The sequence below is a fragment of the Trachypithecus francoisi genome, unplaced genomic scaffold (genome assembly GCF_009764315.1).
Source record: "Trachypithecus francoisi isolate TF-2019V2 unplaced genomic scaffold, Tfra_2.0 Lachesis_group10, whole genome shotgun sequence".
NCBI classification, from domain to species: Eukaryota; Metazoa; Chordata; class Mammalia; order Primates; family Cercopithecidae; genus Trachypithecus; species Trachypithecus francoisi.
Genome location: NW_022681455.1, coordinates 66,859,469 through 66,876,109, shown reverse-complemented (window position 1 = coordinate 66,876,109; position 16,641 = coordinate 66,859,469).

The following is a 16,641-nucleotide window of genomic DNA, read 5'->3' as shown; positions in this document are numbered from 1 at the left end:
TGGGAAGATAAGCCAGTGATCAACATTATCAGTGTAGAGTCTTTTGAAAGGGCTAGTTTTTGTTTAGCCCTTAGAGTAGAAAGCCTAATGGTGGTTAGCAAGGGAGGGGGTTATAATGAGGCATGTCCGTCAACATCCATCCTGTCATGACTGTTAATTCAGCTTCCAAGATTTCCCTGGAGTCCCCTTGGCCAAGAGAGACGTCCATTCAGTCAGTTGGGGGCTTAGAATTTTTTATTTTTATTTCTCATTATCAAATTTAACTACCCAATCTGCATTCCATTTCAATATGAGAAAAGGCTTCTGTGAAATGACAATCGATCTAGAAAGTATGCATGTGGACATATGTTTATGTATTGATAAAAGTAATTTTAAAAGGCAAAATGTGATATCTTATTGGTGCTAGATTTTTTTTTCTAAGTTCTCATTTGTAGAAATAGCACTGACTTTTTATTTGGTACAATTCTTAAGCTGTCTCAGCAAGACGTTATCTATATGTGATGCTAAAAAATGAAATAGATACAGAACCAACATTACTGAAGTCATTTGGTCTTATCAGTTTCTGATTAAGTACATAACAGAGTAAAATAAAACAACCCAAAATTGAAATGAATAAACCTTTCATTTCAAAATTAAATGGAAATACTAAAGGCCTATAAAAATTTTAACATTGTTCCTTCTTTTTATTCAGGGCTAAACCTAGCCAGTAGTGTTTTTTGTAACATCCATTTATTCATATTTTTAAAATTAGAAACATCCTTTTAATAGGAAAGCTGCATTTTAATACAAAGCTGAAACATTATACACTTAGTTATTCTGCAAACAATTAGAATCTTTTTTGAACTATAGATATCACTGGCTGTCTTCATTTTGCACAATGCAAAATGAACAATAGACTTTAATTAAAACAAGGATATTCGGCCTTTTCTTATTTAGAAATAGCTTCTCATTAATTACTCAAAAATTGAAATAGCATTGTTTTTCCACTATTGCTAGAACATAAAGCATCTATGAAAAATGCCCTCTTTGTCTTCACCAGGAGTCCTGTTTTCCTTGGTGTTATTCTATTTAAACAAGTCTTTCCCCTTCTGCTGAGTGTCTTCCATTTGTTCCTCCAGGTACATGTTCTACCCTTCTCCACCTTGCTCTGTGCCCCAGGAGGCTGATCATTATGTTTGCCATAAATAGGCTCCCTTGCCTTCTGGTTTCCTGTTAAATACATTCAAAAAGAGTAACAGAGTATTTATCCCCTGGCTCCCTTCTTGGGGGACTGTAGGTTGACAATGACTACTAGAAAGCTCTTTCCTAAGTGTATAGGTCTTTTCAGATTCCAGTAACTTCTTCTGAGACAGGGAATGTCCTTTCAGTGGTGGTAATGGTTTCCTGTTTTGACAACTCTAGGGTTAGTTTCCCTTTTTCCTGCTCACATCTTTGTAAATAGTCCAATCGTTGAACTCTTCTTCTGAATCACCCTTTTAGATGTACTACCCTCTGTTTCTTGCCAGAATCCTGACTGATTGCCTCCTCCTTTTTTTCTGACTACCTCATTTCTTCGGAGTTCAAGTTGTTAAAAAAAATGATCTGACAATCAAACTTAAATTCATGTGTTAAGTGAGACAAAGCAAGAACCTTTCTTAAGGGGCTGCTGCCCGCTCCCCTTGCCAAGCATGGAAATAAAGAAAAATACAGTTCCTTTAAGGGAACTTTCAGACACCTGGTTAGCCCTGAGAAGTAAATGAGCAACCTGATAGGCAAGAAGGCAAGAGTAGCTTAAACTATAGCCAAGGGAATTAGAATTTTGAGATGTTTGGTTTCCTTGTAATCACTTAATGGGTTCACCTTGCTCATTGCTTAGACAGAGCCAATTTATCAAGAGAGGGCAATTGCAATGGAGTAAGTCACACAGAGCCAGCTGTGCAGGAGACTGATGTTTCATTATTACTCAAATCAAGTCTCCTTTGAGGATCAGAGTTTTTAAAGATAATTTGGCAGGTAGGGGCTTGGGAAGTGGGGGAGTGCTAATTGGTCAGGTTGGAGATAGGATCATAGGGGGTTGACTTTTTCTTGCTGTTTTCTGTTCATCTGGGTGGGATGGTAGAACTGCTTGGGCCAGATTACTGGTCTGGGTGGTGTCTGCTGATCCACCCGGTGCAGATTCTGCAAAATATCTCAAGCACTGATCTTAGGTTTCACAATAGTGATGTTATCCCCAGCAATTTGGGGAGGCTCAGACTCTTGGAGCCAGAGGCTGCATGCCTCTCAACTGTAATTTCTAATCTTGTAGCTAATTTGTTAGTCCTGCAAAGGCAGACTGGTCCCCAGGCAAGAAGGGGGTCTTTTCAGGGAAAGGTCTATTCTCAATTTTGTTTCAGAATCAAGCCATGAACTGAATTCCTTCTCAAAATTAGTTTGGCTTATCCCCAGGAATGAACAAGGACAGCTTAAAGATTAGGAGCCAGATGGAATCAGTTAGGTGTGATTTCTGTCACTGTCATAATTTCCTCAGTTATAATTTGCAAAAGCAGTTTCACCCTGTAGAAACTAAAGAGAACATCGTAATATATTTCCCTGAGTTGTTTCTTAGAAGCTGGTACCCCCACTAAATGGATCCACTGGCATGTAGACCTCGGCTAAGAGGTAATTGAGGACTGAACTCTTGCTTTAAATTTTTTCCTGAGGGGCCTGGAGGAAGTCACGCCCACAGGCCAGACTTAATATTTCTTTCTTCTGATCCCAAATTTTTAAACAAAGCTTCTCTTCTTTAACCAACTGCAAGTCAGAAAATCTTTGAAATCTGTTTATGACCTGGAAGCGCCCCGCCCCACCTGACTCTGCTTCCACCTTTGTAGGCCAAACCAATGTATCACCTCTATGTGTTGATTTATAATTTTGCCTGTGACTTCTGCTTTCCTGAAATTTACCTCTGCCTTTAAACACCCTTGCTTGTAAGCCATCTGCAAGGTTGGGTCTTACATCTCAGCTGCCCAATTCTCCTTGCTTGGTATCCTACTAATAAAGGCCCTCCTTTCTCCTGCTGCAAAGCAACCTTGGTGTGAATATTTGGCCTTACTGCACTGGGCAATGGGACCCCGTTCGATTTAGTAACATAAGAGTGGCCCATGCCTTTTCTACGTTTCTTAGAAATGAGTTCAAATCTGAGTCACTTCTGCAGAAATCACCGTTAACCTTATCCTATTTAACTTTTTCATTTTTCCACCCCTTTTAGTCAAGCTTCCTGAAAGAATACATCTGTTGTCCTAATTCATGTCCATTCATGACCTCTGTTGTCCTAATTCTCCTTCATTCCTCTAATCCAGTACAGTCTGTCTGCTTCCTATCCACTCCAGTGTAATTATTCTAGAAAATTCATTAATGACCCCCCCACTCATGTTGCCCTACTCAGTGGGCACTTACTAGTCCTCTCACTGCATTTGGTATTGACAGCTACTCATTAGTTTCAAAAAGTATCTTCTTTCTTTGTTTCTATGATGTATACTGATTATTAATTCTAACCACTCTTTTCCTTTTATTCTTTTCATAAAGTTTGCTGGTTTCTTAGGGTTGTCTATTTAGCTGACTATTATTCTCACTCCTACCAATTTTTCCTGGAAATTTTTTGCATTTTAATTGCTTCAGCTTTCACTTGAGTACAGATGACTCATATCTCTGTGGCAGGTCCCTTGGCTGAGTTTCCTGCCTATACATTCTATGAACTAGAGCAATCTGTGTTCCTCAGGCACCGCAAATCCAAGGCACCAAATAAAATCTACTACCTTGTTTCCTTCAATCTAAGGTGACATTGACTGTAAGATGCACCATCATTTTATAAACGATGAAGAACAAAATATACCAATTATAGTGGTAAGATCCCATCAATTTAAAGGTGCATCCTAACATCAGAGATGTTAAAACATAAAGGAGAAAAGTACATCTTAGAATCTATGAAATACAGTTTATTTCTGTCATTCCTCACCTTTAATCTTCTCTTCTTCATATGTTTCCTATCTTCATTAGTGGCATCATCATTCTCTACATCTCTCAATTTACAATCCTGAAAGGCATCTCTAATGTTAATTCGGCTTGGCTATAATACTCAGCTATTCAAATGCTATGTGTTGCCCTGAAGGTATTTTGTAGATATGATAAATATCTACAATCAGTTGACTAAGTACAGTTGACCCCTGAATAAGTTAGGAGTTAGGGATGTTGAATCCCCATGCAGTTGAAAAATCTGCCTATAACTTTTGACTCTCCAAAAACTTAACTAGTAATAGCCTACTATTTCCTGGAAGCCTTACCAATAACATAAATAGTTGATTAACACATATTTTGCATGTTGTATGTATTATATATTGCATTCTTCCAATAATAAAAACTAGAGAAAAGAAAATGTTATTAAGAAAATTATGGTTGAGCATGGTGGCTCACACCTGTAATCCCAGCACTTTGGGAGGCCGAGGTGGGTGGATAACCTGAGGTCAGGAGTTCAGGACCAGCCTGGCCAACATGGATAAACCCTGCCACTACTAAAAATACAAAACTTAGTCAGGCATGGTGGCAGGTGCCTGTAATCCCAGCTACTCAGAAGGCTGAGGCAGAAGAATCGCTTGAACCTGGGAGGCAGAGGTTGCAGTGAGCCAAGGTCGCACCACTGCACTCCAGCCTGAGTGAGAGAGTCTCTGTGTCAAAAAAAAAAAAAAAAAAGAAAGAAAGAAAAGAAAAGAAAATCATGAGGAGGAGAAAATATATTTACTATTAATTAAATGAAAATGGATTGTCATAAAGGTTGTCATCCTCATTGTCATCATGTTCAGTGGGTTGAAGAGGAGAGAAAGGAGGGGTTGGTCTTGCTGTCTCAGGGTTGGAAGAGACAGGAGAAAATCTGCACATAAGTAGACTTGCACAGTTCAAACATGTGTTGTTCAAGGGCCAACTGTAAATAAAATTATTCTCAATGATCTCGTGGGTCAGATTTAATCAATTGAAGGGACTTATGGCAGATTGCAGTTTCCCTCAGAAAGAAGAAATTTTACCAATGACTGTCAATGTCAGCTCCTGCCTGCGAGTTTCCAGTCTGCTCTTCCTGATGGCCTGGTCTATGGATTTCTAACTTGCCTAAGGAGCCCCCACAATTGCATAAGCCAATTCTTTGCTCACTCTCTCTCTTGCACGTACTCTCTCTCTCTCTCTCTCTCTCTCTCTCTCGCTCCTACTGGTTAATTTCTTTGATGGAACCCTAATAGTATTCTACCTCCTTCCTCTTTCTTTCATTCTCCATACCTGGACAACATGTCTTGAAAATTAATCTTTTTGCCATCTCATAAATGTGTCTTCTTTAATATTGATAACTTTGGTTTAACTTTCATCATCTCTTGTCTTGATTGCAGCTGAAATGTACCCTTATTTTGTTTTCCCTCCTCCCATTCAGCATGTAGTTTATCTTAAAGGGACCGTTCTAAAATGCAAGTCTGATTGTTTCTCTTCTCTCCTTAAAACACTTCACTGGCTCATATTGTCTACAGGATGAAACCTAAGTTTCTTAGTGGGGCACACACATCCCTTTGTGATCTAGTCCCTAATTGGCCAATTGTTGCCACTTAAATTACTGATCACTCAAGTAATACTTAACATGGTATTTCAGGCTCCTGTGCCTTTGCACTTGTTTTTGCCTTAATGGGATGTTTGCTTACTCTTCTAGTCTATTTGATAAACTCTTTTTCATCCTCTAAAACCTAATGGGTGAATATAGTTAACAATAATGTAGTATATATTTTCAAAAAGCTATAAGAAAGGATTTTGAATGTTCACAACACAAAGAAATGATAAATGTTCAAAGTGATGAATATGCTAACTACCCTGATTTGATCATTACACATTGCATATATGTATCAAAATATCACTCTGTATCTTGTAAATAAGTACAAGTAATACATGTTAAGTAAAAATGTTTTTAAGATGAAAAAATAAACAGAAACAAAAAACCCTACCATGAGGATACCTCCTTCTAAAAGCTTTTCTTAACTCATGAATACGTTTCATATTTGATATGGTTTGGCTGTGTCCCTACCCAAATCTCAACTTGAATTGTGTCTCCCACAATTCGCATGTGTTGTGGGAGGGACCCAGTGGAGGTAATTGAATCGTGGGGCCCAGTCTTTCCCATGCTATTCTTGTGATAGTGAATAAGTCTCACAAGATCTGATGGGTTTATCAGGGGTTTCTGCTTTTGCTTCTTCCTTATTCTCTCTTGCCGCCACCATGTAAGAAGTGCCTTTCACTCTCTGCCATGATTGTGAGACCTCCCCAGCCATGTGGAACTGTAAGTCAAATTAAACCTCCTTTTTTTCCCAGTCTCAAGTATGTCTTTGTCAGCAGCATGCAAATGGACTAATAGGGTAAATTGGAACCAGTAGAGTGGGGCACTGCTGAAAATTTACCCAAAAATGTGGAGGCGACTTTGGAACTGGGTAACAGAGGCTGAAACAGTTTGGAGGGCTCAGAAAAAGACAGGAAAATGTGGGAAAGTTTGGAACTTCCTAGAGACTTGTTGAATGGCTTTGGCAAAAATGTTGATAGCAATATGGACAACAAAGTCCAGGCTGAGGTATTCTCAGATGGAAATGAGGAACTTGTTGAGAAATGGAGTAAAGGTGACTCTTGCTATGTTTTAGCAAAGAGACTGGTGGCATTTTGCCCCTGCCCTAGAGATCTGTGGAACTTTGAATTTAAGAGAGATGATTTAGGATATCTGGTGGAATAAATGTCTAAGCAGCAAAGCGTTCAAGAGGTGGCTTGGGTGCTTAGGACATTCAGTTTTATAAGGGAAGCAGAGCATAAAAGTTTGGAAATTTTGCAACCTGACAATGCAATAGAAAAGAAAACCCCATTTTCTGAGGAAAAATTTAAGCCAGTTGCAGAAATTTCCATAAATAACAAGAAGCCAAATGTTAATTCCAAAGACAATGTGTAAAATGTCTCCAGGGAATGTTAGAGGTCTTCGCAGCAGCCCCTCTCATCACAGACCCAGAGGCATAGGAGGTAAAAATGGTTTCATGGGCCAGGGCCAGGGTTCATGTGCTGTGTGCACCCTAGGGACTTGGTATCCTGTGTCCCAGCCATTCCAGCCATGACTAAAAGGGGCCAAGGTAGAGCTCTGGCAGTGGCTTCAGAGGGTGCAAGCACCAAGCCTTGGTAACTTCCATGTGGTGTTGAACCTGCAGGTGCACAGAAGTCAAGAATTGAGGTTTGGGAACCTCCGCCTAGGTTTCAGAAGATGTATGGAAATACCTGGATGCCCAGGCCAAAGTTTGCTGCAGGGCTGGGGCTCTCATGGAGAACCTCTGCTAGGGGAATGCAGACGGGAAATGTGGGATCAGAGCCCCCACACAGAGCCCTACTGGGGCACTGCCTAGTGGAGCTGTGAGAAGGGGCCACCATCCTCCAGACCCCAGAATGGTAGATCCACCCACATCTTGCACCGTGTGCCTGGAAAAGCTGCAGACACTCAATGCCAGCCCATGAAAGAAGCTGGGAGAAAGGCTGTACCCTGCAAAGCCACAGAGTCGGAGCTGCTCAAGACCATGGGAACCCACTTCTTGCATCAATGTGACCTGCGTGTGGGACATGGAGTCAAAAGAGATTATTTTGGAGCTTTAAGATTTGACTGTCCTGCTGGATTTTGGACTTGCATGGGGCCTGTAGCCCTTTCATTTGGGCTGATTTCTCCCATCTGGAATGGCTGTATTTACCCAATGCCTGTACCTCCTTGTATCTAGGAAGTAACTAACTTGCTTTTGATTTTGTAGGCTCATAAGCAGAAGGAACTTGCCTTGCCTCAGATGAGATGTTGGACTGTGAACTTCTGAGTTAATGCTGAAATCAATTAAGACTTTTGGGGACTGTTGGGAAGGCAAGATTGGTTTTGAAATGTGAGGACATGAGATTTGAGAGGGACCAGGGGCAGCATGATATGGTTTAGCTGTGTCCCCACCCAAATCTCAACTTAAATTGTGTCTCCCAGAATTCCCACATGTTGTGGGAGGGACCCAGTGGGAGGAAAGTGAATCATGGGGGTTGGTCTTTCCTGTGTTATTCTTGTGATAGTGAATAAGTCTCACAAGATCTGATGGGTTTAGCAGGGGTTTCTGTTTTTGCTTCTTCTTCATTCTCTCTTGCTGCCACCATGTAAGAAGTGCCTTTGCCCTCCACCATGATTGTGAGACATCCCCAGCTCTGTGCAACTGTAAGTCAAATTAAACCTCCTTTTCTTTCTAGTCTCAGGTATGTCTTTATCAGCAGCATAAGGATGATTTATGCAATAATTTTAATTTAGAATATTTTTAAAAACAGGATTCAGATATAACAGTTTAAATTCCCTACTTTATATCTTTATTACATTGAAAACAATGTAATAAAGATTACATGAAACAATAAGTTACAGAATATATTTGGCAGCAAATGATAATGTAAAGATAAATGATTCCAGTCTATCAATTGTTTAAAAATTTAAAGATCAATTTTAAATTATTTCACATAGTGCTACACAAATGGTTATCCAGAAATGACTTACTGTAGCCTCATAAATTCTAATAAGACCGATTGGTTTTACAAAATGTTATGACTGTAAGTCATTAACATATGGGAATTGAATACTAAAGGTTATACCTTGAATTCAAATATAAGCTGAAAGACTCTGCCTAGAAATAAAGCAAACAGAATCATGCTATGAAAAAGAATATATACTTGACTCAGGAGAGGGATCCTATTGTTTGAAAAAAGAGCAACACATGCTACAAAAAAAGAGCACTTTTGTTAAAACTATTGAGTGTGCTATAGATCATTTTTAAGTGTCATAAATAAAAAGCAGTTGTTATTATAACTTCTACTCATATTGTAAACTGACTTTGACATCACCTTATGGTTGAGTAGTATATGCAAATTTATTTTTATACCTTGAAATACACACCAGGTTTAGGAATTGACACAATAAAAAATACTTAGAGGTATTCAATGTGTCTGAATTATGAATAAGTTATTTTTTTCATATGCAAAAGAAAAATCTTAAGAGAAAACATTTCTTATTAGTGTACATGGAAATGTTTGTTTTATTAGGAGAAGAAAAGTGTATAAACAGTAGTCATTGAGAGCTTATAATTACAGAAATATGGAAATGTAAATTTTACAATTCACATTATGATACTGTGTGCAATCTAATTTTAGGATAGCAAATTAGAAAGTTGTTCACAAATAAAAAACACCCAGATATTAACATTTCAGTGGCATTCTTCTCCCTGGCATTTATTTTTCTATTCAATGAAATAGATGAACTAGGTTTTTTTTTTTTTTTTTTTTTTTTTTGAGAACGAGTCTTACTCTGTTGCCTAGGCTGGAGTGCAGTGGCATGATCTTAGGTCATCGGGTCACTACAACCTCTGTCTCCCGAGTTCAAGTGATTCTCATGCCTCAGGCTCCCGAGTAGCTGGGACTACAAGGCATGAGTCACCACACCCAACTAATTTTTGTATTTTTAGTAGAGACAAGGTTTTACTATGTTGGCTAGGCTGGTCTCAAACTCCTGACCTCAGGTGAACCACCTGCCTTAGCGTCCCAAAGTGCTGGGATTACAGGCATGAGCCAGTAGATTTTTGAATATACTTTATATGTTGGGCCTCAAAAAAGCCATTTTGATTTTGAATAACAAAATGTAGACCATAAATATTTACTTTTTCAGAGATTGGCACTTGCGTAAAACTTTTGGCTTCCTACAGGATTATATCTAAATGAGCAAATGTTCTGGCAGAACCAAATGGGTCTCTCAACCATATGTTCCTGTGACCTTATAAACACAAAAAGCCTTTTCACAAAAGAAGAAATGTCTTAGGGTTGTGATGGCTTATTTAGTTAGATGACACGGAAGGATTAGGAGGGAAAAGGAGATCATTTAGTGTTGGGAAGAAAAGGCAGGTGTGCTGAAACATCCTCAGCACCACATTAATGTTCATCTTGGATCATTGCTAAATCCTCTTGACAGAAGATCAAGTATAGGCACTACATAGAACACAGCAGAATGCTACATTCTAAATGAGCACATTATGGATCATGACAGACATGCACAAAGTCACTAGGATTTGAGGCCAGTAATGCTTGACTGTAGCCCAACTGAAGGAATTAAAATCACTAAGGAAGGAATTTGTCCATCAGGAGGTTTATTGGTTAGCAATGGAAGCACAGAAAAAATGACAGTTGGAAAGAGAAATTTTAAGGGTTTCCAAGAGTTTTATTTGGACTTGGATAGTTCAATGTTTTCAGGTAACAAATTTTAAAAATTTGGTATATAATCATGAACTATGTTTTAAAAACATCAACATGTTAACATTCAGTTGTACAACACACATAGTTAATTTGGATGCATAGCTAAACTGTGGTCTAAATATATTAAATAATTTCAGATTACAAACTATATCCCTAGTTTAGTCCCCATTATGCAGTTAGCTTGACTCCACTTTCAGGAGCTAAGTTGTGAAGTCATTTCTACAGGGTTGCTTTAGACTGCAGACCCTGAAGTAGGCTTGAGTCACCCACCCTTCTAGTCTACAGTTCAAGCCCTAGTTAAGCCTCTATGTACTACTTCTTGATTTCGGGGTTTTGATCAGAAAACAGTCTCCTGATTCTTTTTATCTCTTTTGTGTCTTATTAAAATAAATTTTTCTTCCAGGCTGTTCTTCTTTCCTGTTAATACTTTCAGTATTCTTTTTGTTCTTTGTATGAATTCCTACATAAGATTATTTTTATAAATTTTGTCTCTCATTTTATGCCATTTGATCATAATCCTATCTTTGTTTTTTTTTTTATTTTTATTTTTTTGAGACAGAGTCTCGCTCTGCTGCCCAGGCTGGAGTGCAGTGGCCCGATCTTGGCTCACTGCAACCTCCGTCTCCCAGGTTCACACCATTCTCCTGCCTCAGCCTCCCCAATAGCTGGGACTACAGGCACCAGCCACCATGCCCAGCCAATTTTTTCTATTTTTAGTAGAGACAGGGTTTCACCATGTTAGCCAGGATGGTCTCGACCTCCTGACCTCGTGATCCACTCGCCTCAGCCTCCCAAAGTGCTGGGATTACAGGCGTGAGCCACTGTGCCCGGCCCTAGCTTTGGTTTTCTAAAAGCACCTCATAAAGGGAATGAGACACCACTGTTATACTTCCTGGCCCTCAAACCCACCCCTAATCCCCCAGTTCCAGGAGGGGCACTCATTGAATGCCATGGAGGGTAAAGATCAGGGGAGGAATTGTCCTTACTTCATGAATACTTTTCTTAATAGTTTTGGCATCTATGTTCATGGTAGTCTTTTTTTTTTTTTTTTGGTTTTACCTTTGCCTGGTTTTAGCTTGAAAATGACCTTTCTGTAGGCCATCATTGCCTGGTTTGGTTCCCCCCTTGGGGCTGCTCCCCAACTTTCTGCTGTCCATATGTGCCTCCCCCAGCAGAGGATGTTCCATCTCTCCGCAGCTCTCCACAGGAATAAGCACATGAATAGGGTGATTCTCAGGGGCAATCCACCAAAGCATTCGGTGAGATCAATGGGCCTGTGTGTGTGTGTGTGTGTATGTGGTGTGGTGAGAATATGGGGAGGAGCTAGTCCATACCCTTTCTGCACCAAGATACTGGGAATTTCTGTGTGCTAACCACCTGTAGCAGTTACAAAAGGCATGGTCTCTCCCAAAATTCAGGTCACGCCCTCCCTTCAAATTCTGTGTCTTCCCTCAACTGGCTCTAGGGGAGAGGAACCATTCAAAAGCTGAGGGATGGAAAAATGAGGGCAAAAATAGTTGCTCCTTCATAAACTTTTCTTTCCTTCAAAGGCCACTAGCTCTCTCTTTTTTTTTTTTTTGAGACGGAGTCTTGCTCTGTCACCCAGGCTGGAGTGCGGTGGCCGGATCTCAGCTCACTGCAAGCTCCGCCTCCCGGGTTTACACCATTCTCCTGCCTCAGCCTCCCGAGTAGCTGGGACTACAGGCCCCCGCCACCTCGCCAGGCTAGTTTTTTGTATTTTTAGTAGAGACGGGCTTTCACTGTGTTAGCCAGGATGGTCTCGATCTCCTGACCTCGTGATCCACCCATCTCGGCCTCCCAAAGTGCTGGGATTACAGGGTTGAGCCACCGCGCCCGGCGCCACTAGCTCTCTTAATATAGGTCAAGGGAGTCTAGGTTTTGATAGTTTTTCTGGAATGTTCTATGGCAGATGCACCTGACAGCAATAACTTAACTTGAGCATACTCTGAGAAAGACTCTATGGTCTAAGAAGAATGTATGTTCAGAGTTACAAGCTAAGGAGTCGAGAAGTGGCCAACCCAGGGATTCATTCCTTATCTATGAGGAATATCTGAACTCCCAGCCCATTCCCTGAACACAGGTCATACAGGGAATTAAAGCCCTTTGTTTTGGGTTAAATGAAGGTCGCCAGGTGGTTGTTAGGGGGAGAGTGCTAAGTGAAAATGCTGTATAAACTGAATGCTTTTTACAAATGGTGGTGTTTCTCCTATATGTTCTCCCTATATGTAAGTTCCTCAATAAGCCCTATGTCCTGTTCGCTGGCTCTAGGTCTCTTCTTAGGCCTCTTGAACATAATGCCATTCCTACTGAAGTCAATAGGGGTCTGGCATGACAGATACCTTCTCTTAATAAATCTCTTGGGGTTGACTAGCTTTTTATGATGTTTCTTTGAACTTAAAATGGAACAGAGTTCACAGAAATCCTGGTACCTGTCCATGAGTTGTTGGGTGAGGGGTTAAGTAAGTGCACTCTACAGTAACTACAGGTGAACAGGAAAGAGCTATTAGTTTTCTACATTCTCATTGAACACATCAGAATGTGCATACAAAAAGCCCCAGAAGTTCTTAAAGGGAAGTATTTTAGGGTAGGAAGGATTGTGTAAATTTATAAGAACGACTTTTGTTTCTAAATTATTCAAATTGAAATATTTATAAATGAGCATGTATTCCCTTTGTAATTGTAAACAGCAAATAAAAATATTATGTTTAAAAAACTCTGGTTTGATTCAGAGGCTTCTTAGATTTAAAAACATCATTCAAGAGAATGTACTTAGTCCTTGCTGGTCTGATTTACATGTTAAATGACTAGACTTAAGAATAAAGAGAAGGTTGAAATGCATGCCTATACTGACCCAAAATGACTTTTTCTTCTCACTCTACTCATCTTGTTGATTCAAATTACTGTTACTCTGTAACTAGTCACTCTTGTCAGCAACACAGCAATATGAGGCTTTTCTGACCTGAAAGTCAAGCAACTGCACAATACAACTTTGGGAGTCAGAGGCAGCAAAAGGGTTCAGCCAGTTTATTAAATGGACTTAATTCAATGGAGGGCACATCAGATGTTAAAAATATTTAGTCTAGACTCAGTAAAAGCTCCAATTTCACATATAATTTAAAGCAGTGGGGAATATTTTTATCATAATAACTTATTTGACCCAATATATCCCAAATATTATCATTTTAATATGCAATCAATATATAATTATTAATGAAGTATAACTTTTGGTATTAAATCTTGGCTACTCTGTCTAATATTTTAAATTTTCAGCACATGTCAGTTCTGAGCAGCCTATTCCATGTGCTCAGCAGCCCCATGTGGCCAGTGGCTGCCACACCGAAGTGCAGCACTGAGGGCTCTGACTCTCTTGATCTAAGGAAGCTGAAGGGCCTGAAACACTCTTCAGCTTCCTTAGCTGTTCCCTTAGGTGAGGGAACAGCCTCTGCCTCCCAACATCTCTCCTTAGGCCCAAGGGTGAGAGATTTTGCCCCTAGAAAGCAGGGGCTGCAAGAAGAAAGTGTCCACAGCTGCCCACCTGATGTCCATCTTTCTTCCAGAGATCAGACAGTAAACAAAGGATGATAAGGTCCCCCCAAAAGGAAACTCAATGTCTTCAGATCTGTCTACATCCTTGATCTCCAAAGTGTAGATATGGAGGAAACAGATTAAAGGCAAACTTCTTATTTTGCTATTTGCTATTTGGCGTTGGCCTTAATGGTCAGGCCATGGCTGTTTCCTTCTGTGGCATGGGGGACTGTGTAATTTAAGCACCAATCACATGTACACATCTTCATGCATTTCGGTATAACTCACCACCATCTAAAAAGAGATCCAACTTTAAATAAGGGGAAAATGAAATCTGTACCTGTAGGGTGCTTTCTGTTTGCAGGTTAACTAGTAATCAACCTGTCATTGAATCCTGGCATTCCATTCGCACTGGGTACATGTATTAGTTAGCTCTTGCATAACAAACCGTGCAAGACTTACTAGCTCATGATGGAGTTGCTCAGCTATTTGGGCAGGGCTCAATTGGGCCATTCTTTTGGGCTCAGGTGGGCTCCTTCGGGCATAAGTGATCAGCTGCTGGTTGACTAGGTGGCTCTGCTTCTGAGTGTGAGTTGGTTGTCAACTGGGGCAGTTTGGCTCTCCTCCCCATGGTATCTCATTCTCCAGCAGGCTAACATGGGCTTGAGGTCATGGAGATGGCGGGGTTCTCCAGAAATGGGACATTTCAGGAAATTTTGACTTTCCTCAAAATCCTTAGGGGAGTCTTTTTCCTTTCAGCTCTAGAAAGCTGGGTCCTGACTCTGGGCTCCCTTTCTCACCTTCAGGTGGGCAGGAGACCTGGATCCCGGTCCTCAGAGAAAACGGAGGCCCTAGGGCTTCCATGGAGGAGGGTCAGATTTTTACCTTTACTTGTCTTCATTCTAACTATGAATTATCCCTTATATGCATAATTAAAAAGGGATTCAATAATTTATTCTATAGCTCTTAGACCCCTCAGCCAAATAAAATTTCTACAAATGTATTAGCAAGAGGAGAAGATTCATAAACAGATTTGTTTAATGAGAGCTGTTGCCGATCTGTGTAACTCCATCCTTAACTCCAAAGAGTGGTGTATTTGTGGGTGAGGTGGAGGGGTGGGTGGGTTGGAATGGGGTGTTACCTTCTAACCCCTAGCCTAGTAAGGGAGGTCTCATGGGAGCTACTTGGAGAATTTGAAATACAGCCCCTGAAATTGAGGACACAGAGGGCTAGTGTCTGACCCAGTAGAGACAACTACAGTGGACTGTAGAGTCAGGGGCTGACTTTCTTGGATATAATCAAAAAGGGCTGATTCCTTTGATTGTAGAACTAGGAGAATGGAGCTCCATTGGGATTGGCCTGTGCTCCCAAAGTTGTTGGTGCAAGGTATGTATCATCATTCCTACAGAGGGGATTTAGACTATGTGGGGAAAGGGAAAGAACTGACTTGGGGTTGTCTTAGGCCTCTCCTCCAACTTAAGTGAGCTTCTAGAAGAAGATTACAAGACATCAGCAGGAAAAGGCATAATTAAGTGTACCTCAGTATGCTCTGGGGCTTGTGGAGGAGATACAAGTGACTACCTGTCAGTGGCTCAAGTCCCTGCAAGTTTGTGTCTTTTCACAGTCAGACTTTTGTTGATGCTATTTCAATCATAAACGCCATGAGCTGTATGAAGGTCCGAAGGAGGTAATTTTCCTTAGTGGTACCCATTCATTTGGTAGTCAGAACCAAGGACACAAAGCTCTAGCCACTCCACAAGTCAGTCAATATTGCAAACCATAAATAGTAGTATACTTAACCACCATATAAATATTATAGGCTAAACATTCTAAAAGAAAGTAACATTCAACATCAAGAGAAAGGTTAGGAAAACAGGGTTAACCAATCCAAGGAGAGTAACATGGACAAGGAGAGTGTCCTGGGCTGATCAGGATGCATATCAACATTCTGCAAGGAAGAGTCTTTGAGAAGAGCCTTTGGTGGCAGATGCTGGATGCTGATCATGAGCGACAGTAAGACAGTGTCTGTTAAGATGGTTATCTCGAGCTGGTGAAGTTCTACTCTTTTTATAGCCTCAGAGTCCTCTGGTGATGACTGATAGTAAAGAGTGTGCCTGGTTATGTGCTTATCTGGTTGGGTGCAGTCTCTATTGATTAGGTGAACATCTGGTCCCTTCTAGCATGATTCCTTTTGAAATGTAAATGGAGTCTTTTTCTAAGAAGTAGTTACTTATGTCAAGTATGCTCTATACAATCTGGAATAGAGATATCAACCTGGAAGTGATATCCTTCCTCACTTTAAGGAAGCTATGACAGAGGTCTCCAGGGATATGAATTATTAAGGGAGAAAGAGTGAAATTCAAACATTTCCAGGCCTAGAGGGCTTAAAGCCAGCTTACGGTGGTACCAGTTCAAGTTAAGACTGTCTTCTCCCCTCTTCTCTTCTTCTCTTCTTATTCTGTTCGGGCAGGAAGGACCATCCTACTTTTTCCCTAGAGCAGGCTTCCAGCTGGAAGTAGATTCTAATACATTGGAAAAAGATGATGGTATTTTTTCTCACAAGAGTTGTTTCTTGACTACATCACAATGGTGAAACATGCACTCACACCCCTGTGGACTCAGGTAAGCCATCCCAGGAGTTTCCTCCTTCTTCATTGTGGGCCTATGGCAGTGTGTTTTGCTTGCTGATGCATATACCTTTATGTACAAAGCTATCATGGAAATTCACAGGCACACATACATCTGAATAGAAAGGGTAAAACATCAAGTGATAAGTTCATGTCC